Below are 23,064 nucleotides of genomic sequence, written 5' to 3'. Positions count from 1 at the left end.
GTTAAGGCTGATGGCAAGGGTTCACGCTTTCAACCAATAATTCCGCTATTGGTCTAGTTTGGAGTATTGGCCTTTAAGGCCCTATATATGTAAGACTCGACCGAGGTGGTCATTTACTATATCAAACGATATGTATGGATGTAAGACTCTTTTATTCGGTATCTGTGTTCGGTGAGCATTGATCTCTGGGGTCACTGAGCACGGCGATCTCGACTCATAAGTCGGGGTCCCCACGCCTTCTTTGACTTATCAATATTGAACTTCTTCAATATCTTGTCAAGGTATGTACTTTGTTAAAGACCTATGAGGCGTCTCGATCTATCTCTATAGATCTTGATGCCTAATATATAAGCAGCTTCTCCAAGGTCCTTCATTGAAAAACACTTATTCAAGTAGGCCTTCACGCTTTCCAATAATTCTATATCATTTCCCATCAACAATATGTCATCCATATATAATATAAGAAATGCTAAAGAGCTCCAACTCACTTTTTTGTAAATACAGGCTTCTCCATAAGTTTATAAACCCAAACGCTTTAATCACCTCATGAAAGCGAAAGTTCCAACTCCGAGATGCTTGCACCAGCCCATAGATGGAGCGCTAGAGCTTGCACACCTTGTCAGCACTCTTAGGATCGACAAAACCTTCCGGTTGCATCATATACAACTCTTGCTTATGGAAACCATTAAGGAATGTCATTTTGACATCCATTTGCCAATTTTCATAATCGTAAAATGCGGCAATTGCTAACATGATTCAGACGGACTTCAACATCGCTACGGGTGATAAAGTCTCATCGTATCAACTCCTTGAACTTGTCGAAAACCCTTTGCGACAAGTCGAGCCTTATAGACGGTCACATTACCGTCTGCGTCAGTCTTTTTCTTAAAGATCCATTTATTTTCTATGGCTTGCCAATCATCGGGCAAGTCCACCAAAGTCCATACTTTGTTCTCATACATGGATCCTATCTCGGATTTCATGGCTTCAAGCCATTTGTTGGAATCCGGGCCCGCCATCGCTTCTTCATAGTTCGAAGGTTCACCGTTGTCCAACAACATGATTTCCTTCACAGGCTTGCCGTACCACTCTCGTGCGGAACGTACCCTCGTGGACCTTCGAGGTTCAATAGCAACTTGATCCGAAGCTTCATGATCAGCATCATTAACTTTCTCTCTAGTCGGGGCAGGCACCACAAAAACATTTTCTTGCGCTGCGCTACTTTCCGGTTCGAGCGGAGGTACAATTACCTCATCAAGTTATACTTTCCTCCCACTTACTTCTTTCGAGAGAAACTCTTTCTCTCGAAAGGACCTGTTCTTGGCAACAAAGACTTTGCCTCCGGATCTAAGATAGAAGGTATACCCAAGAGTTTCCTTAGGGTATCCTATGAAGACGCATTTTCCGCTTTGGGTTCGAGCTTCTCTGGTTGAAGTTTCTTCGCATAAGCATCACAACCCCAAACTTTCAGAAACGACAGCTTAGGTTTCTTGCCAAACCATAATTCATACGGTGTCGTCTCAATGGATTTAGATGGTGCCCTATTTAAAGTGAATGTTGTGGTTTCCAATGCATATCCCCAAAATGAAAGCGGTAAATAGGTAAGAGACATCATAGATCGCACCATATCCAATAAAATGCAATTACAATGTTCAGACACTCCGTTACGCTACCGTGTGCTAGGCGGCGTGAGTTGTGAAACAATTCCACATTTCCTTAGGTGCGTGCCAAACTCGTGATTCAAATATTCTCCTCCACGATCAGTTCATAGACACTTTATTTTCTTGTCACGTTGATTCTCAGCCTCACTCTGAATTTCTTTGAACTTTTCAAATGTTTTAGACTTGTGCTTCATTTAGTAGACATACCCATATATGCTTAAGTCATCGGTGAGGGTGAGAACGTAACGATAGCCACCACGAGCCTCAACATTCATTGGACCACATACATCGGTATGTATTATTTCCAATAAGTTGGTTGCTCGCTCCATTATTCCGGAGAATGGAGTCTTGGTCATCTTGCCCATCAGGCACGGTTCGCATGTGTCAAATGATTCAAAATCAAGAGACTCCAAAAGTCCATCAGCTTGGAGTTTCTTCATGCGCTTGACACTGATATGACCAAGCCGGAAGTGCCACAAGTATGTGGGACTATCATTATCATATTTACATCTTTTGGTACTCACACTATGAATATGTGTAACATCACGATGGAGATTCATCAAGAATAAACCGTTGACCAGCGAGGCATGACCATAGAACATATCACTCATATAAATAGAACAACCATTATTCTCAGATTTAAATGAGTAGCCATCTCGCATCAAGCAAGATCCCGATACAATGTTCATGCTTAAAGATGGTACTAAATAACAATTATTAAGGTTTAAAACTAATCCTAAAGGTAGATGTAGAGGTAGCGTGCTGACGGCGACCACATCAACCTTGGAACCATTCCCGACGTGCATCATCACCTCGTCCTTAGCCAGACTTCGCTTATTCAACAGTTCCTGCTTTGAGTTGCAAATGTAAGCAACAACACCGGTATCAAATATCCAGGAGCTACTACAAGCACTGGTGAGGTACACATCAATGACATGTATATCATATATACCTTTGACGTTGTCGGCCTTCTTATCCGCTAACTACTTGGGGTAGTTCCGCTTCCAGTGACCGGTTCCCTTGCAATAATAGCACTCAGTCTCAGGCTTGGGTCCATTCGTTTTCTTCTTGCTGGGGCAACTGCTTTACCAGGCACGACAACAACATTGTCGTCTTCCGTGAAGTTCTTATTTCCCTTGACTTTCTTGAAACTAGTTGTCTTATTGACCATCAACACTTGATGCTCTTTCTTGATTTCTATCTCTACAGATTTCAGCATCGAGTACAACTCGGGAATGGTCTTCTCCATCCCTTGCATGTTGTAGTTCATCACGAAGCTCTTGTAGATAGGTGGAAGCGACTGGAGGATTCTGTCGATGACCGCATCATCTGGAAGTTCGACTCCAAGCTGAGTCAGACGACCGTGCAACCCAGACATTCTGAGTATGTGCTCACTGACAGAACTATTCTCCTCCATTTTATAGCTAAAGAACTTGTCGGAGACCTCATATCTCTTGACCTGGGCATGAGCTTGAAAATCTAGTTTCAGCTCCTCGAACATCTCATATGCTCCGTGTTGCTCAAAACGCCTTTCGAGCCCCGGTTCTAAACTGTATAACATGCCGCACTGAACCAGATAGTAGTCATCACTCCGCGACTGCCAGGCGTTCTGAACGTCCTAGGCTGCCACGGGATAGGGAGGGTCACCTAGCGGCGCATCAAGGACATAAGCCTTCTTGGATGGAACGAGGATGAACTTTAAGTTACGGACCCAGTCCAAATAGTTGCTGACATCATCTTTCAGCTTTGTTTTCTCTAGGAACGCGTTGAAATTGAGGTTGACCGGTGCGTTGGCGATTGGATCTACAATATTTGTAAATACAATCTTTTAGACTAAGTTGATGATAATTAAGTTCATCTAATCAGATTACATAATGAACTCCCACTTAGATCGACATCCCTCCAGCCGTCCAAGTGTGACATGATCCACGTCGACTAGCCCGTGTCTGATCATCACGTGATACTGACTAGTCATCGATGGTGAGCATCTCCATGTTGATCGTATCAACCATACGACTCATGTTCGGCCCTCCGGTCTCCCGTATTCGAGACCATGTCTGTACATGCTAGGCTCGTCGAGTCAACCTAAGTGTTTTGCGTGTGTAAATCTGGCTTACACCTGTTGTATGCGAATGTTAAAATCTGTCACACCCGATCATCACATGGTGCTTCGAGACAACGATCCTTCGCAATGGTGCACACTTAGGGTAATACTTATCTCGAAATTTTATAAGGGATCATCTTATATTTGCTACCGTCGTTCTACACAACAAGATGAAGAACATGATAAATATTACATGCAATCATATAGTGACATGATATGGCCATTATCATCTCTGCTCCTTTGATCTCCATCTTCGGGGCATCGCATGATCATCATCGTCTCCGGCACGACACCATGATATCCATCATTGTGTCTACGTGAAGTCATCTCGCCAACTATTACTTCTACTACTATAGCTAGTGTTGGGGAACGGATGCCACTGTTGGGGAACGTAGTAATTTCAAAAATTTGCTACGCCATGCAAGGATCTATCTATGGAGAAAATAGCAACGAGTGATGGGGTAGAGCATCTTCGTACCTTTGAAGATCTCTAAGCGGAAGCGTTGCTATGAACGCGTTTAATGGAGTCATACTCGCAGCGATTCAGATCGCAGTGGATTCCGATCTCAGTTCCGAATGACGGCACTTCCGCGTTGAACACACGTGTAGCCCGGTGGCGTCTCCAACGCCTAGAACCAGCAAGGAGGGAGGAGAGGTTGAGGGAGAGCTCCAGAAGCACGATAGCATGGTGAAAGTGGAGCTACGTGGTACTCCGACAAGGCTTCGCCAAGCGCTACGGAGGACGAGGAGGAGGAGAGGTAGGGATGCGCCGAAAGGGAGAGATATTGTGTCTTGCAGCCCTCCCAATGCTCCACTATATATAGGAGGAAGGGAGAGGTGGTCGGTCACCCTAGGGTTTCCCCTAGGTGGTGCGGCAGCCCCCTAGATGTGAGGCACGGGGCGGCAACCAGGGAAAGTGGCGCGGCAGCCCTAGGGGTGGCTTGCCACCCAAGGCAAGCCCCCACACCCTAGGGTTTTGTCCCACCTTGCCCCCTTGCACCTTGGCCTGGGTGGTGGGGGCGCACCATCCCACCTTGTGCTGGTTCCCTTCCACCTTTTGGCCAATATACACTTTGGGGCTTGTGGCCCCTTCCTGGTGGACCCACGGAACCCTTCCGGTGGTCCGGGTACATTACCGGTGACGCCCGAAACACTTCCGTCATCCAAATCCCCACTTCCTATATATGAATATTTGTCTATGGACCATTCCAGAGCTCCTCGTGACACCTGGGATCTCATCTGGGACTCCGAACAACCTTCGGTAACCACGTACACTATTCCCATATAACCCTAGCGTAATCGAACCTTAAGTGTGTAGACCCTATGGGTTCGGGAAGCATGCATACATGATCGAGGCACCTCTCCGGTCAATAACCAACAACGGGGTCTCGATATCCATGTTTGTTCCCACATGTTCCACGACAATCTCATCGGATGAACCACGATGTCAAGGATTCAATCAATCCTGTATACAATCCCCTTTGTCTGTCGGTATATAACTTGCCCGAGATTCGATCGTCGGTATCCCCAAACCTTGTTCAATCTCGTTACTCGCAAGTCTTTTTACTCGTTCCGTAGCACATCATTCCATGGCTAACTCCTTAGTCACATTGAGCTCATTATGATGATGTTCTACTGAGTGGGCCTTGAGATACCTTTCCGTCATACAGAGTGAGAAATCCGAGTCTCGATTCATGCCAACCCAACAGACACTTTCGAAGATACCTGTATTGCACCTGTGTAATCACCCAGTTACATTGTGACGTTTGGTACACCCAAAGCACTCCTACAGTATCCGCGAGTTGCACAATCACATGGTCTAAGGAAATGATACTTGACATTAGAAAATCTTTAGCACACAAAAAACACGATCTAGTACTATGCTTAGGATTGGGTCTTGTCCATCACATCATTCCCCTAATTATGTGATCCTATTATCAATGACATCCAATGTCCATGATCAGGAAACCTTGATCGTCTATTGATCAACGAGCTAGCCAACTAGAGGCTCACTAGGGACACATTATCATCTATATATTCACCCATGTATTACTGTTTCTGGTTAATACAATTATAGCATGAACAATAGACAATTATCATGAACAAGGAAATATAACAATAACCACTTTATTACTGCCTCTGGGGCATATTTCCAACACTCCGGTGTGGCTCTCGCGCGCCCAACCGCTCTGTTGGGCCGGCCCGAGGCCTAATCAGCACCTTAGGTGCTGTTTAACTCCCCGGTATAGCCTTTATCATTTCTATTTTATTTTATGAACTTCAAAAATCCATAAAAAATTCATCTGAGCTCCAAATCTGATGATTATAAATTCTGCATTTTCCTAAAATCAAGATCTATCCAAAGGGGTGCTTTGCACATTTTTCCAAACAACTTTTATATGGTATTTACATTCAAATGCAGATTTGAATATATTTTGCCCCACATTGCAAAAATCATATGCGATTCAAATCACCTCCAAATGGAGTGATTCCAAATTCCAGAGTCTTCTAATATCATGCACTATTTTTGAAGCATTAGTTAACATTTTTATCTGGCATGCTTCTGTTGCATTAAATAAATAGCTCCCTTTTGCTATTTATTCCATATTCTAAAATCCCTAGTATATTCATATCAACTCCAAATCGAGTGAAACAACTTCCTAGTTGTTTCAAAAATCATGCTCTGTTTATTGAGTGCCCCCACTCATTTTAATAGAATGTTTTCTGTAGACTACTTAAAGATCATCTATTCCTCCTTTTGACCATTCAAAAATCCCCGATGGTCCAAATCTCCTAGAGCAAGCTTCATGTATTTTTCTTATGACCAGATAGGTCAGAGAAAAATAAAACTCCTATTTATATAACACTTTTGTTTGTGCTTGCTGTGTGGCTTACTTTGATTGTTTCCGACGATAGTTGACGGGTATACGGAGTACTCGGAGTTGTATCGAAAGGCCTCGAAGACCCTGAGGACTTATGCGAGCAAGGAAAGCAGCCCTTCGACCATGTATGAGAAAATGTTTTATGCATGCCATGTAGAATGATTATTTCCATTGCATATGATCATGAGAATTCGGTAAACCATCGACATGGTGTTATTGGTGGCTCCTTTGGAGAACTTGCATTGGAGCATGGCCCTACCATCTATGAGGGTCACACTGACAAATGTTGACAAGTAGTGGTAGTAGTACCACACATAGGAAAAGCATATGCGTGATGATGGTAAACAAAGGTGTTATCAAAGGTTTTACGAAAACCCCGTCGGGTGCCACTAATTCCCGAGGGTGATGGTGTTGAGTTGGATGACCACTTGAGAAAGAAGTGGTGTATCGGAAATTTTTTTTGTGTGTGTGTGGTGTCGGAAATGGGATTAGATTTACATGTGTCGACCGTCCCAACCTTACATGTGCGACCACGATACCCCTTTATGGGACAGAGCTTTGTTAATTACTTTGGTCGGTGCTAGAAAAGAGCCTACATTACTAGTGGCGGGAGTGATGTGGTCACTCTCGTGACGGGGTCGTACCGGGTAGGTCGACTATATCATTTTTTACTTGATCCGGGCACACCGTTGGTCCCCGCATGGATGACTCGGTCTAGAGTTGGTGCTCCTAAGACATACATCATGTGGGCTAGGTACCAATCGAGTGGACTCTTTGTCTAGAAACGTCAAAGGAAAGACAATGATCGGGCACTTACCTCGGATATGATATATATTGCAAGTCGTGGATGACACGGAAGTTTCCCGGATCTCGTGGCTGCAGCGTAGAACCTCTGCAGAGTGCCAAACTATTCGAATAGCCTTGTCCACATTGAAGGACAGTTGTGTAATCCTGCTTAAACTACTTCTAGTCGTTTCTGCATAAACCAAGTGTGAGTGTGTGTGTGTTTAAAAATGTTACCTAAGGAAGATGATATGACAGGTTTGGTGACTTGGCATGTAGCGTGAACCTGTGGTGTACAACCCTCAGCAAATATGTTGATATCTGTGACCTGTCATTATGAATACCATCTAGTTACGATGCATGTCCATACAAGTAATTTATCATTCTTATTTACAATCAACTTTCTTTCGGCAAAGGCTGCATTCTTATGATAGTACATATTCCTTTATTACATTGTTCCACATCATGGGTTGTTTGCGAGTACATTATAAGTACTCATTGTCTTGCCATTGGTTATTTCCTTGATGAGGTATGAGAGAACATGTACTGGTGAGGAGTACCTTGGTGAGGTTTCTGCGAGCTAGGACGCCTCTGAGTCAGAATTCTTGTAGGTTAAGGCTGATGGCATGGGTTCACGCTTTCGACCAATATTTCCGCTATTGGTCAAGTTTGGTGTGTTGGCCTTCAGGGTCCTATATATGTAAGACTTGACCGCAATGGTCATTTATTGTATCAAACCGTATGTGTGTTTGTAAGACTCTTGTTATTCCATTTATGTGTCTTCGGTGAGCATTGATCTCTGGGATCACTGAGCACGTTCATTCGGCGATCTCGACTCTTAAGTCGGGGTTCACTTCCCCTATGACTGCTAAGACCTCCCAAGGCTTCTCCGCCATTCCCCCATCCTTCTCCCCACTTGGAGCACCATTCCCGACACCTCCCCAAAGGTTCTCCGCCGCGGCTTTGTCATCACCGGCGACACATGCCACCTCCATCGTTCCTTTAACCTTCGTATGGTAGGCGGAAGAGCCACGAGTCCGTTCCCGTACTCGCCTAACCTCGAGAGCCCCGGAGCTGCCGCCGGTGAGCTCTCCCTCCTTTCTGTCCAGAGGTAGAAGATGACCCTGACAGGGGACCCCACCTATCGGCGGTCGTCTATTCCCTCTCTCCCCCAGAAGTCGCTGGCCATAGGGCCCCGCGCGTCAGGTTTAAACCTCACGGCGCGCGCCTGAGCTGACTGGCTGGCCGATTGGCCACCTGGGCCGGCCCAGCTATTGGCTGAGCCAGGCGAGTGAGCTGGCCCCTTTTTCCTTTACTATTTTTCTCGATTTTAAAATAAATCCACAGGATAAATGGTTTGTCCAAATTTAAATATTTTTCCACCATAATTCTTGTAAAATTGTGTAGTATTTAATAGTGTTGTTTATGGAATTTTTATGAAATTTTGTACACACAAATTTAATTTAATACCTAGTTAAAGTGTTTTTAACTTCTCTCAAAAAGACTTTTAAAATATCTTTCCGCTCCAAAACCGGAAACAAATGTTTTGATAAATAATAATTGGATTTTACTAATTAGAGTAATATTTTTGTAGAGAAATTGTGCTTTGTTTTTGGTTGTGATCCTTATTATTACTATTGCTATTACGACGATAGATCATGTGTTCGATGAAGGACTTGGACCCAGAGACCTCAAAGACCTCGGATAGCTAGCTGATCAAGGCAAGCAACCCTTTGACCATGTATGAGAAAACATTTTTCTACATGCCATGTTGATTACTTTACTCCGATGCATATGATTATGATTAATCAGTGAATTTTTGGTATGGTGTTACCGATGGCTCCTTTGGAGCACTTGCATTTGACCATGACCTTACCATCTATGAGGGTCACGCTAATGAAAACTTGACAAGTAGTTAGCAGTGCTATGCATAGGATGAGCATATGCATGGTGATGGTAACACACAGGTGATATCAAATGTTTTTTGAAAACCCCGTAGGGTGCCACTAATGCCCGAGGGTGATGGTGTTGACGTGGATGACCACTTGAGAAAGAAGTGGCGTACCAGGAAAGGTTTTGTGTGTGTGGTTTCGGAAATGGGATTAGATTTAAGATTTCCTCACCATCCCAACCTTATATGTGCGACCACGATACCCTTTTATGGGACGAGCCTTTGTTGACTACTCTAGTCGTGCTAGCAAAGAGCCCACATTACTAGTGGCAGGAGTGATATGGTCACTCTCGTGACGGAGTCGTGCCAGGTAGGGCGACTATGCTGTTTTTACCTGTTCCGGGCACACCGTTGGTACTTGCATGGATGATGTGGTCTAGAGTTGGTGCTCGTAAGATGTACATCATGTGGGCTGGGTACCAATCGAGTGGACTCTTTGTCTAGTGTCACCAGGGGAAAGGCAATGATCGGGTACTTACCTCGGGTATGTTATATACCGCGAGTCGTGGATGACACGGAAGTTTCCCGGATCTCGTGGGTACAGCGCACCACCTCTGCAGAGTGGAAAACTATTCGAATAGCCATGTCCATGGTGATGGACAATTGGGTAATCCCGCTTAGACTACGTCCAGTCATTTCCGCATGAACCAAGCGTTCGTGTGTATAAAGGTGCTAAACGAGAAAGTATTACCTGGGTCAAGTCTGGTGACTTGGCATGGAGGGTAAACATGAGGTGTTCATCCCTCGGAGTATTGTGTTGATATCTGCAACTTGATCTTATGGTTACTACATACTTAGTATTACATGACCATCTAAACACTTGACCATGTTTATGCATTAATAAAATCTCCTTTCCGCAAAGGCTGCATTATACTTGTTATTGCACTCAATTACATAATCCACGTCATGGGATGTTTGCGAGTACATTCAAAGTACTCATTGGCTTGCCACTGGTTATTCTATTTACCAGACATGGACGAACCAGAATATGGAGAAGAATTCATCGTCGGAGACGGACACGCGAACTAAGACGCTTCCCAGTTAGAATGCATGTTGGTTATGGCTGATGGCACGGGTTCACATTTCTACCAAGTATTCCGCTAGTAGTTGTGTGGTGTGATTGGCCTTCATGGCCCTATATATGTAGGACTTGACCATAACGGTCATTATTTGTATCAGACGCTATTCATGGATGTAAGACTCTTGTTATTCAGTATATGTATGTTCAGTGCGCATTAATCTATGGGATCACTGTACACGTTCATTCGACGATCTCAACTCATAAGTCGGGGTCCCCACAGAGCTGGTATCAGAGCCATCCTGACTATAGGAATTCTTAGATATCATGGACGTTAGCCGGGACGAATAGCACTCTCAGTCCTTACACTTGGGGTTCTATACACCCTTACTACCTTTCTATACCATTCACAACTTTTTGACCCTCTCCTACGAACCTTGTAGATGGACGTCGTACCTGATACACTCCTGGAAACTGCCTTTCCCCTACTCTTGGGGGACAGCTTGGAGAAATGTCAAGTACGCCAAACACCCGTTTACCTCTACCATGAGCACTGGGTCAATGCCAGCACAAAAGAATATCACGTGGACATGATTGTGAAGGCAAATGCCTCTCCAACTAGTTGGTTCTTTGAAGGGCCAAAGATGGAGACCTGGTATTGGAAGTTGAGACGGCGGCATGAAAGGCGCTCGTTCCCCTTCGTGACTTCCTTCCAGAGATGGGCAACGAGCCAGATACCCGCCACCTGCCTTTTGTTAAGGACAAGGCTAACGGGATTTGGACGCTAAACCCATCTCCATAGGAAGGGACACCACTCAGGTTCCAGACCTACTTCAACCTATCGGCCGACAGCCTATCTCACAACCTGATTCAGGAGTCAGTGACACTTCGCCAAGAACTCCATCATGTCCAAGAGCTACGCCGCGAAGAAAAGATGAAGACGAGTAAGATCAAGAAGGAAGGAGCACTCGGAGGACAGCCTGTTATTGCATACAGAGGAGGAATACCACCACTTAAGGCCACCCCTATTCGGAGTCGCCACATGATCGCCGAGGAGTATACAGAGCTCCTGACTGCTTTTCCAACGAAGCACTGTCATGATGGACCTCTTCCTTCCCCCACACCCTTGACGCGAGATGATTCCCGCACGGATGATGAAGAGGAGGAATACCCCGAGGAGCATGACTATGAGATCAAGCAATCCTCCACTTAGGATGGACGACTTAGGGCAAGTTAGGACTCCCCATGTGAAGCCGAGTCCGTGTAATGGTTCATATGAAACCATGAATGCTTGTAGTGTGTGCTTTATGTTTGTGTCTCGATGCAAGCCGTGCTTTTTTCCCTAGGAAACATGTAAGCAGCTACATCGCCTATCTTGTCTAATGTATTTGCATAAGGTTCTTCGACCCTTCTTGTTTGACACACTTGCACCGGACCAACCCCCCCCCCCCTTATGTAGGCACGTTTCCTATTTGTGCTTTTCACTCAGCCATTTTGTAGTATTGACCTGACTGCTCCAAACAGGATGGTAACTACTACCCACGCCAGCACCTTCGGCCACCCGAGCACTGGCGAATCTAGCCAGCAACCAAGAGCCGGTGGGTCTGCCCAAGCTGGAGATCACCAGGAGTAGTAGCAAGGCGACATTCCCCCGCCACCGCCTCCTCGAGAGACCCACACTATTGAAGACCTCCTCACGCTGGTTAAGTGCATCACGACCATGAAAAGGTTCTCTATGCCTCTCACTGTCTCGGAGGCACTGCCAGGACTTGGTGGGATGGGTTCCAGATCATGCAAGGCGCGCAAGTTATCACTTGGTCTGCCTTCAAGGACGGGTTCCGCGCTGCTCACATTCCCCCGGGGATGATGACTATCAAGAAGCGGGAGTTCCATGCACTAAACCAAGGCAGCAGTACAGTCAAGGAATACCTGCAGAAGATTAACCTCTTGTCGAGGTATGCGCCTGATGATGTCAGCACTGAAGCCGCTAAGGTGGAAGGCTTCATGGAAGGGCTTCACTAGTCGTTGCAATGTCAGCTAGTTGTCTGTGACTGCTGGATCTTCTGTGATTTATTGATTAAGGCCCTCATGCTTGAAGACAACCGATGTGCTATGGATGATACTCGCAAGCGCAAGTTAATGAGCAATGGTAGTTCCAGCAACCAAAAGGCCCGTCCGTGGCAGACGGCCTCGGCAAGGCCCAACTATCGGCAACAACTGCACAAGACCCCTACAACTCGCCCAAGATTTCAGCCTCACAGTATGCCAACCCCAAATCGACAAACAAACGGTCCAACAACCCTGGGTAGGTCACTTGCTTTGGATGTGGTCAGCCTGGGCACTACTCCAGGCAATGCCCCAACAAGAAGCCTGATGCACCGCGCCCCAATGCGCGAAATCAAGGACAAGGTCATGGAGCACCTAATAAGAATTAGGCTTCCCGCAACCAGGAATACCACAACAGGGGACGCGTGAATCACATCTCCGCCGTGGAAGCCCAGGAAGACCCGAACTGCATTCTAGGTACGTTCCTTGTCAACTCCACTCCAGCAACAATATTGTTTGATTGTGGTGCTTCACATTCTTTTGTCACCCGAAAGTTTGCTACGAAGAGTGGTTTGAAACCTACATTATTAAATGATAAAATGGCGGTACAAACCCCGAGTGCAGTGTTAAGGACCAACATATGATGTAGGGGAGTTGGGATCAACATTTATGGAGTAGACTTCATAGCAGAGCTCATCGTTCTTAAGTCACAAGGCTTGGACGTGATCCTTGGTATGGACTAGTTGGCCAAGCACCAGAGCATAATGGACTGCGCCAATAGGGCTATCACCATGACCAGTGACCAAGGAATGAAAGTCAAATATGTTCCTGAGCCTACATCCGCTCAAGTTCTTCAGGTTAACTGCCTTTCGGGAAAAGAGTTGGACCAAGTGCTAGTGGTATGTGAATACCCGGACGTCTTTCCTAATGAACTGCATGGGATTCCTCCTGACCGAGACATTGAGTTCATCATTGAGCTCATGCCCGGATCAAGGCCTATCTATAAGAAGACCTATAGGACGGGATCCGAGGAATTGGCAGAGTTGAAGAAGCAGCTAGCCGAGCAGCTCACGAAGGGATTCATTCATTCTAGTGCCTCTCCTTGGGGATCACCTGTTCTGTTCGTGTCGAAGAAGGATGGGAATATCAGGCTCTGCGTTGATGACCGTTCCCTCAATGAAGTCACGATAAAGAACAAGTATCCACTCCCCAAGATTGAAGAGCTATTAGAGGAGTTGAATGTGCCAAGGTATTCTCCAAGATCGATCTCAGATCTAGGTACTACCAACTAAAGATTCGGCCCGAAGACATACCAAAGACGACATTCGTGACCAGGTATAGCCTGTACAGTGCACAGCCATGTCATTTTGGTTGACCAATGCCCCAGTCTACTTCATGTACCTCATGAACAAAGTCTTCATGGAATACCTGGACATTGTCGTCGTCTTCATCGACTACATATTCATCTTCTCTAAATCCAAAGAAGAGCATGAGCAACACTTGAAGATGGTGTTGCAAACACTTAGAGAGCATAAAATTTATGCCAAGTTTAGCAATAGCGAATTTTGGATACATGCAGTTGGATTCTTGGGTCATACCATGATGGCACATGGATTGGCAGTCGATCCCGCCAATATTACTACGGTTACCAACTTGGAGTTTCCAATCAATGTGAAGGAAGTCATAAGCTTCCTCGGACTCGCGGGATATTACTGTAAGTTCGTGGAAGGATTCTCCCGCATCCCCCGACCAATGACTCAGCTCCCGAAGAAGGGAAAAAAGTTTGAATGGACGCCGGAATGCGAAAAAAGCTTCCAAGAACTGAAGAAGAGATTAACCACTACCCAGTACTGGCCACTCCAGATATCAACAAAGAGTTTGTGATATATTGTGATGCATCAAGAATAGGGCTCGGTGGTGTCCTGATGCAAGACGACAGGGTCATGGATTATCTATCATGGGAACTGCACCCTCATGAAGAGAACTACGCCACTCATGACCTCGAGCTGGCAGCAGTAGTTCATACCTTGAAGACATGGCGGCACTACCTTTTGGGGAAGGGTTACGAGATATACACCGACCACAAGAGTATGAAGTACATTTTTACCCACAAGGAATAGAATATGAGGCAATGAAGATGGTTGGAGTTGATTAAAGAGTACAACCTCAGCATTCAATACCATCCCGGTAAGGCCAACGTGGTGGCAGACGCCTTGAGCTGAAAGGCTTGCACCATGAATGCTATGATCAAGGAAAGGCTACCCGTCCTATATGAGGAGCTAGAAAGCTTCGGGTTGGAGCTAGTTGAACAAGGATTCTTTGCAAACCTCGAAGCCAAACCCACGCTACTGGATGACATTAAACAAGCCCAGAAGGGACATAAGAGCATCGAAGGCATTAAGAGGAAGCTCAAGGAAGGCAAGGCGCGAGGATTCTCTATGGATGAACAAGGACTTGTATGGTTCAGGAAATGCATATGTGTACCCAACAAGGCTGAACTCAAGAACCAAATCTCGCAAGAAGCCCACGACACTCCATACTCAATTCACCCTGGTGGGATCAGGATGTACCAAGACCTCAGAGAAAGATTCTGGTGGCATGGCATGAAGAGAGAAATAGCTTCATATGTCGCCAAGTGTGAGGTATGACAACGAGTCAAAGCTGAGCACCAGCAACCTACTGGGCTGCTACAACCTCTCCACGTGCCTGAATGGAAATGGGATAAAGTTGGTATGGACTTCATTACCGGTCTACCCAAGTCAGGCAAGGGACACGACTCCATATGGTTCATCGTTGACCATATGACCAAGGTGGCCCACTTCATTCCCATAAGTACCAAATATGAGGGAAACAAGTTGGCCAGCCTCTATATTGAGCGTATTGTGAGCCTCCACGGAGTTCCTAAGGAGATTGTGTTCGACGGAGGCACCAAATTCACTTCGAGATTCTGGAAGCAGTTTCAAGAGGCCTTGGGGACCAAACTCTCCTTCAACACCGTCTTCCACCCGCACACCGGCAGACAGATGGAACGAGTAAATCAGATACATGAGGATATGCTCCGCGCTTTTGTCTTGGCACACCGAACCAAATGGGAAGACTATCTTCCTTTTGGTGAGTTCTCGTACAACAACATCTATGAGTCCAGTCTCCAGATGGCCCCATTTGAGGTGTTGTATTGATGTAAATGCCGCACTCCCCTCAGCTGCTCCGGGACAGGTGAAGGATTGATTTTTGGGCTAGACATCCGCTGTGAAACTGAAGAGAAGGTGCAACTCGTCAAGCAGCACCTAAAGGCTGCCAAGTCACGACAAAAGAGCTACATGGATTCCCACCACCGAGAAGTGGAACTCAACCCTGGAGATCACGTCTACCTCCGCGTCACACCTCTCAATGGAACAAAGTGTTTTCACGTCAAGGGAAAGCTTGCTCCAAGGTTCATTGGACCCTTTAAGATTACCGCAAGGCATGGAGAAGTTGCTTATCAATTGGAGCTACCACCAGAACTTTCAAGTGCGCACAACGTCTTCCACGTGCACAACTCCGGAAGTGCCTTCAAGCGCCAGACCATCCAGATCTTTATAAGGACATCGATCATCAAGCTATTGACCTTCAGCCAGACCTCACTTATCGCGAGAGACCGATCCGCATTCTGGACGAAGCCAAGCGTTGTACTCGAAGCCGCACCATAAGGTACTTCAAGGTCCAGTGGAGCAACCACACCAAGGCAAAGGCAACATGGGAACGTGAAGACTACCTTAGATCCGAGTTTCCATACCTTTTTAGCACCTAGCTTAGGAATCTCGGGGATGAGATTCTTGTAAGGGGGATAGGTATTTCACACTCCTGCTTTCACATCACTTTGTCTCTGCTGTCTTCTTTCAAAAAATTGGTAAAAATTAAAACTTTTTAAGTAAATGACATGAGTGCCTTGATTGTCATTGTTTGCATGTGCGCTTGTGAGTAGATCTCTAAAAACAGATTTTATAAAAATATTATTTCCATAAAAATCCATTTTAATTATTCTTAGTAACCCAAAACCTTGCTTTGAGATTGCACTACAAGTCCCTCAATTAAAGGGAGTGCCTTCACCCAAAGATTCTATTATGTTTATAATATTAAAATAACTCTTCAAAATCATAAAATAGTTATTTTATAAGTTATTTTTATATTTTATTTATACGTCCTTTTCTAAGGCCAGAAATGATATTTCTGGGTGAAAAATTATTTCTCTACTTCGGAAAAATCTGAGAAAATTGGGAATACTCAGGGGACATATATTTTCCATACATAAGAGTTTCAACCCCTAGTCCTGTTAAAAATGTTAGAGCAAACCTTTGAAAACCAATTTTGTCGGTTTTGACCTTTGGAAATATTTCCAAAGGAAATATTCTCAATAAATTCGTGGAAAATTCTAGCATGTCCCACATGCTACTTTTGGTGATCCGGCGAAGTTTCACCTCCATCCAAAGTGATTTGGTTCACCAAATAATTCAGAAACCCTTTCTATCCAGAATCAAGTCGGAGCAACTCTACATTGCCAAACTTGTCCATTTGGTCTCAAACCTTGCAAGAGTGCTCCATACCACAAATAACGAGATCATGCCAAAAGTTGGATTTGTGGGAGTTGATTTGCTCACATCTTCTCACAAGATGACATATCTGCTCATTTGGGTATATTTTCAAGTTTACATTCTCAAGCATGTCCAATGGAGCTCAAATTCGGAAGAGCCTCCTAATTATATCCAAAACCAAATCATGTTAAATTTCAAAGCCATTGGAGGAGGTTAACTCCCCCAAACCAGCATCAAACGCCTTGTGCCAGAATTGAAAATCAGCATCTAGCACCCTCCACAATTACTCCCTTCACTCCAAACTCTCGACACAGACTGCGTGTGCCCCTCCTCAACTTCACCTCAAGCCTCTCCCTCATACCTCCAATCGACCACCCAGTGCCCCACTTGAGCTCCGAGAGTACCGGTACTCGAGATCGGCCGAGGCGCCCCCGCGTCAGGGCTCCATCGATCTCGGGCTACAGGCATGCTCGAGAGCCCCATTCACTTCCACTCTGATCGCAAAGACCTCCCGAGCCTTCTCAACCACTCCCTCGTCCTTCTCCCCGCTCGGAGCACCATTCCCGACACCTTCCCGAAGGGTCTCCGCCACGGCTTCATCGCCGCCAGCGACACAGGCTACCTCTGTCATCCCTTTGCCCTTCATCTGGTAGGCGGAAGAGCTACAAGTCCGTTCCCGTACTCGCGTGACCTCGAGAGCCCCGGAGCTGCCACGGGTGACCTCTCCCTCCTCTTTGTCCAGAGGTAGAAGACGACCCCGACAGGGGGACCCCACCTGTCGGCGGCCGTTTCTTCCCTCTCTCCCCTTGCAGCTGCTGACCACATGCCCCCGTGCGTCAGGTTTAAACGTGATGGCGCGCGCGCGTGGGGTGGCTCGCTGGCCGGTAGGCCAATTGGGTCGGCCCAGCTGCTGGCCGAGCGAGGCTAGTCAGCTGGCCCCTATTTCCTTTATTATTTTTTTGGATTTTAAAATAAATCCACAAGATAAATCCTTTATCCAAATTTAAATATTTTTGCACCATAATTCTTGTAAAATCGTGTACTATTTAATAGTGTTGTTTTTCGATTTTTTACGAATTTTTTACATACATATTTAATTTAAAACCTGGTTAAAGTATTTTTAACTTCTGTTAAAAAGGTTTTTAAAATATATTTCCACTCCAAAACCAGAAACAAATGTTTTGATAAATAATAATAGGATTTTACAGATTAGAGTAACATTTTCGTTGAGAAATTGTGCTCTGTTTTTGGTTGTGGTCCTTATTATTACTATTTCTATTACGGCGATAGATCACGTGTTCGACGAAGGACTTGGACCCAAAGACCTCGAAGACCCCGGATACTTAGCTGATCAAGGCAAGCAGCCCTGTGGCCATGTGTGAGAAAACATTTTTATGCATGCCATGTTGATTACTTTACTCCGATGCATATGATCATGATTAATTGATGAACTTCCGGTATGGTGTTACCGATGGCTCCTCTGGAGCACTTGTATTTGAGCATGACCTTACAATCTATGAGGGTGACGCTGATGAAAAATTGACAAGTAGTTAGTAGTGATACGCATGGGATGATCATATGCATGGTGATGGTAACACATAGGTGGTATCAAAGGTTTTTCGAAAACTCTGTCGGGTGCCACTAATGCCCGAGGGTGATGGTGTTGAGCTGGATGACCACTTGAGAAAGAAGTGGTGTACCAGGAAAGGTTTTGTGTGTGTGGTTTCAGAAATGGGATTAGATTTAAGATCTGCTCACCACCCCAACCTTATATGTGCGACCATGATACCCTTTTATGGGACAAGGCTTTGTTGATTACTCTTGTCATCCTAGCAAAGAGCCCCCATTACTAGTGGTGGGAGTGATATGGTCACTCTCATGATGGAGTCGTGCCAGGTAGGGCGACTATGTCGTTTTCATGTGTTCCGGGCACACGGTTGGTCCCTGCATGGATGATACGGTCTAGAGTTGGTTCTCGTAAGATGTACATCATGTGGGCTGGGTACCAATCGAGTCGACTCTTTGTCTAGTGTCGCTAGAGGAAAGGCAATGATGGGGTACTTACCTCAGGTATGTTATATACCACGAGTCATGGATGACATGGATGTTTCCCGGATCTCGTGGGTACAGCGCACAACCGCTCTAGAGTGTAAAACTATTTGAATAGCCGTGTCCATGGTTAGTGACAGTTGGGTAATCTTGCTTAGACTACGTCCATTCATTTCCGCATAAACCAAGCGTTCGTGTGTATAAAGGTTTTACACAAGAAAGTATTACCTGGGTCAAGTTGTCGGGACCCCGATCCTAAGCCATAGGAATCCAGCCTGTAACACATCGCATCTCTTTGCGGTCTCATGCACGGTTATCCCCACGGCTGCAGCCTTACCTTAGCCGGGACTGTTTGCACCTTTTGACTCACGTATGCAATTGTGTCGCTAGCAATCCAATGACAGAGAACCCGGAGCGACATGTCTCGTCATAAACCAATGTGGCAGTTCCGCACAGGGACAGACATACATGACCCAGCGAGTGTAGATGAGTCGTAGCAAGCTACAAGGACTCCATTACATCGCGTGACATTTCCCCAACGGGGACAGACACAGGAGCTAAGAAGGACACATGCCGGTCAACCAATGTGTCCGGAGCAGTAGCGAACTACCATGGCTCGTTGGAACACAAAGGGGCATTTCCCTGTAAGGAATGCTACTAAAGCCTACGACTAGGTAATCGAACCCCATACATATCAGTACGACACACGGATGCATGGCATACCGATATGTATAGATACATCGATGGCATCACAAAATAACCATAAACATACAAGCTTTATTTAAAAGGCTCGGAAGAGCCACACACATAATATTACAGAGTAGGGGTCTCACGACCCATCATAGCAGTCATTCAAGTTACAAGCCAGCGGAAGTAATTAAACTGTCTGATTACACACATATGAACCTAGAAGGCACATGGCCTGACTATACTACAGACCCACCCTAGGGCCAGATCGTAGCTGGGATACCAGCTACTCGTCGTCGTCGATGTCTAGGAAGAACCCTCCATTAGGGTCATTAACAACCTCTGCAACAAATATTAAGCAAACATGAGTACGGAGGTACTCAGCAAGACTTTAGGATAACTATCTACTCATGCAATGTATCAATAAGGAATTGTGGGATTTCATGTTGAAAGCCAGCATTTGACTCGTGGCTAGACAACTTGCATTTTAAATAAATTTTGACAACTTGATTTCTCGCACACGAGTCCACTAACACCACAACAATACTCCATCGTGGAATCATTCCGTCTCCACACGGAAATGCCATCCACGACACTCACACTTATCTTGACAATTTTACGAGTAGCCATTAAGGTTATCTATGAACAACATATGTCCCCAAGTAGTCCATATCCGCGGACGCGGCTATTCGAATAGATCATAACCCTGCAGGGGTGTACTTATTCACACACGCTCTCGCCACTTATCGCCATGTGCACGTCATGCACCTCGGCAACCTTCAAGCGGAAGCCCAGCGAGGGAGTCGGCCATGACCGTTAACCACACTATTACTTAGTCCAGGTCTATCGCCTATCTGAGGGTAACCCGCACGGAAGTCTGGCCGAGATTTCCGCCACGGCCCCAAACGATGTGCGCAGGGTTCCCAAGCCCACCATCTGGGTGCCACTTGGTACACCGTGCCACTGCCTACCGCATCACAGCCCACCTCTCATGTCAGCATTATGCACGGCCTCCAACATGACTATAAACATGAGAAACTACATGCAACTCCTGGACCGAGTACTAGGCGATTAATAAGTCGAGCGGGGTCATATTTTAGGGCCCAACATGTGGTAGTATCTCGTCTTGGATTACGTACACGGAACTCAGTTCCTAAGGACGGTTCCAATGAAACAACCCGCCATGTACTCCTACATAGCCTTTCACCGGTACCTTTACCAAATCAGGTTCAACACACAACCTTTACTTACTGAACACATTCCCACAATTTTGTTCATCTCCCAGATGACAGACCATACACAACTCTAAGCATAGCATGCATAGCAGGATAAGGCACATCATGGCTCAAGCATCATGTAGCTATCATTTATTAGGTTTGAAGTTGATTTGAATCAGATTCAAATATCACTTCAAACGAGGTATTCTCGAATACCATTTTAATTGATTCGACCTGATGCTCAGATCACCTTGTTTTTAACATGCATGGGAAGATATGTTAAGCTGCTGGTTGTGATTGAACAATGTTTGATCATAGCATTTGAAGTGGAATTCAAATGATTTTCAAATTCCATCTCCAAAGCATTTATTAAATTTAACCTATTCATTATTCTACATGTTTGGTCGAGTAACATTTTCAAACATGTTTCAAAATGACATATTCAGATTCCTTGGATTTTTTTGATACTTTATCATATATAAATTATTTTCATTGGAGTTAGAGATTAATTTCTATGATTTTTAGAAGTTTTGGGCATTTTCTGGCATTCTTTTAAATCAGAAAATCTTTACTGCATCAGCATGACATCAGCAGGTCCAACTGGCCATTGAAAGTCAAACCTGACCAGTGGGATCCACTGGTCAGTGACTCTGGTCAGTTTTAGATTAATTTTAAACTTAATTAGCTAATTAACAGAACTTGACCCACATGTGAGTGACTTATTAGTTTAATTAATTCTATTTTTATTAACCCAAGACATCCAGAGGCTGGCCCCATGTGTTAGTGGCTCAGGCCAGCTGAGATCCACCGGCAGCGAGGTCTTCCTCGCCGGCGGTGAGCCTCCGGCGACACCAGAGACGGCGGAGGGCATCGGAAACACGTCTCCGACGACCAAACGCACGGCGGAGGCCAAAGGGAGAACGGCCACTCGACGACGCGCACGATGGAGCAAACCCCAGGGGCTGGGGTGGCCGGAATCGACGCCGGCGATGAGCTCGGTGGCGACCGAAGCTCGGCCATCGTCGAGGTCATCGAAAAAAAGGTCAAACGTGCGGGGCTGGGCTCCTAAAGCATCTATGTGACGAGCTGAAGCTGGTGCAGGCCTGAGATGGACCAGCCGGTCACCGTAGGGTCACCGGCGATGAGCTACAGCGGCGGTCCTCATCGGGCTTTGGTGGAACTAAGCCTAGAGCTCGGAAAAGAGAAGGGAAAATGGGGGGAATCACTCCAGGGCTCACTGCGGTGACGAGGGGATGCTCAGGCTTCTCGGGGAGGCACTGGATCCGGCGAATCGATTGGTGGCTTGCCGGCGGCCGAAGCTTGAAGCCGACGGTGCCGAGGGCATTGCAGGCCTCGGTGGATCCTCTTCTTTGGCAGGGATGACCAGCTTGTCGAGGCGGAGCGAACGGTGCACTCAGTGGTGAGGGAGGATGGCCGTAGCAAGGGCTAGCTCGAGCTCGAGCTCGCGGCAATGGCGGCCGAGAGGGAGAGAGAGAATAGGGGCGAATGAGGAGGGGAAGAGGCTGGGAACGGATCGGGGGATGGTTATCCTCCCTCTCCAGCTCATCTGGGCGAGCCAGGAACACTCACAAGTGGGTGGCCGCGCCGGAGGAGGCGGCGGCCACCTCCTGCTGCCCACTGGTGAGGAGGAAGACGACACGGGAGGAAGCTGGGCCGGGCCAGGTGAGCGACAGGTAAGTCTTTCTTCATTTTTTTTGCTAACTATTTTGATTTGCTATTTATTTCAGCTCAAAATAGTTTATAAAATTATTTTGAACACACCAGAATATTTGTTGGAATATATCCAACCATTCCTCAAGTTTTCAACATTTTTGAAAACTTAAAGTTTTTGAATTCAAAATTAAACTTGAATTCAGTGGCTTTTTGCATTTAAATAAAATGCCAGATGTGTTATGAAAATAGTTTTCTTCACTGCTTATTTGCTTTCAAGAATTATCAGAAAAGTTGAAATTTTCTTGAGGCCATTTTGGGTTCATTGATTCTAACAAGTTTGGAATTTCCTTTAAATTGAGAAGTGGCTAGGGTTTTTGAGTTTTGCTTCACCACTTGCTTTGATCTTGTTGCAATTTTCTTG

Source organism: Hordeum vulgare, chromosome 3H (assembly GCF_904849725.1).
Source record: "Hordeum vulgare subsp. vulgare chromosome 3H, MorexV3_pseudomolecules_assembly, whole genome shotgun sequence".
NCBI classification, from domain to species: Eukaryota; Viridiplantae; Streptophyta; class Magnoliopsida; order Poales; family Poaceae; genus Hordeum; species Hordeum vulgare.
The sequence above is the reverse complement of the archived record's forward strand: the minus strand, read 5'-3'. Positions refer to the sequence as shown.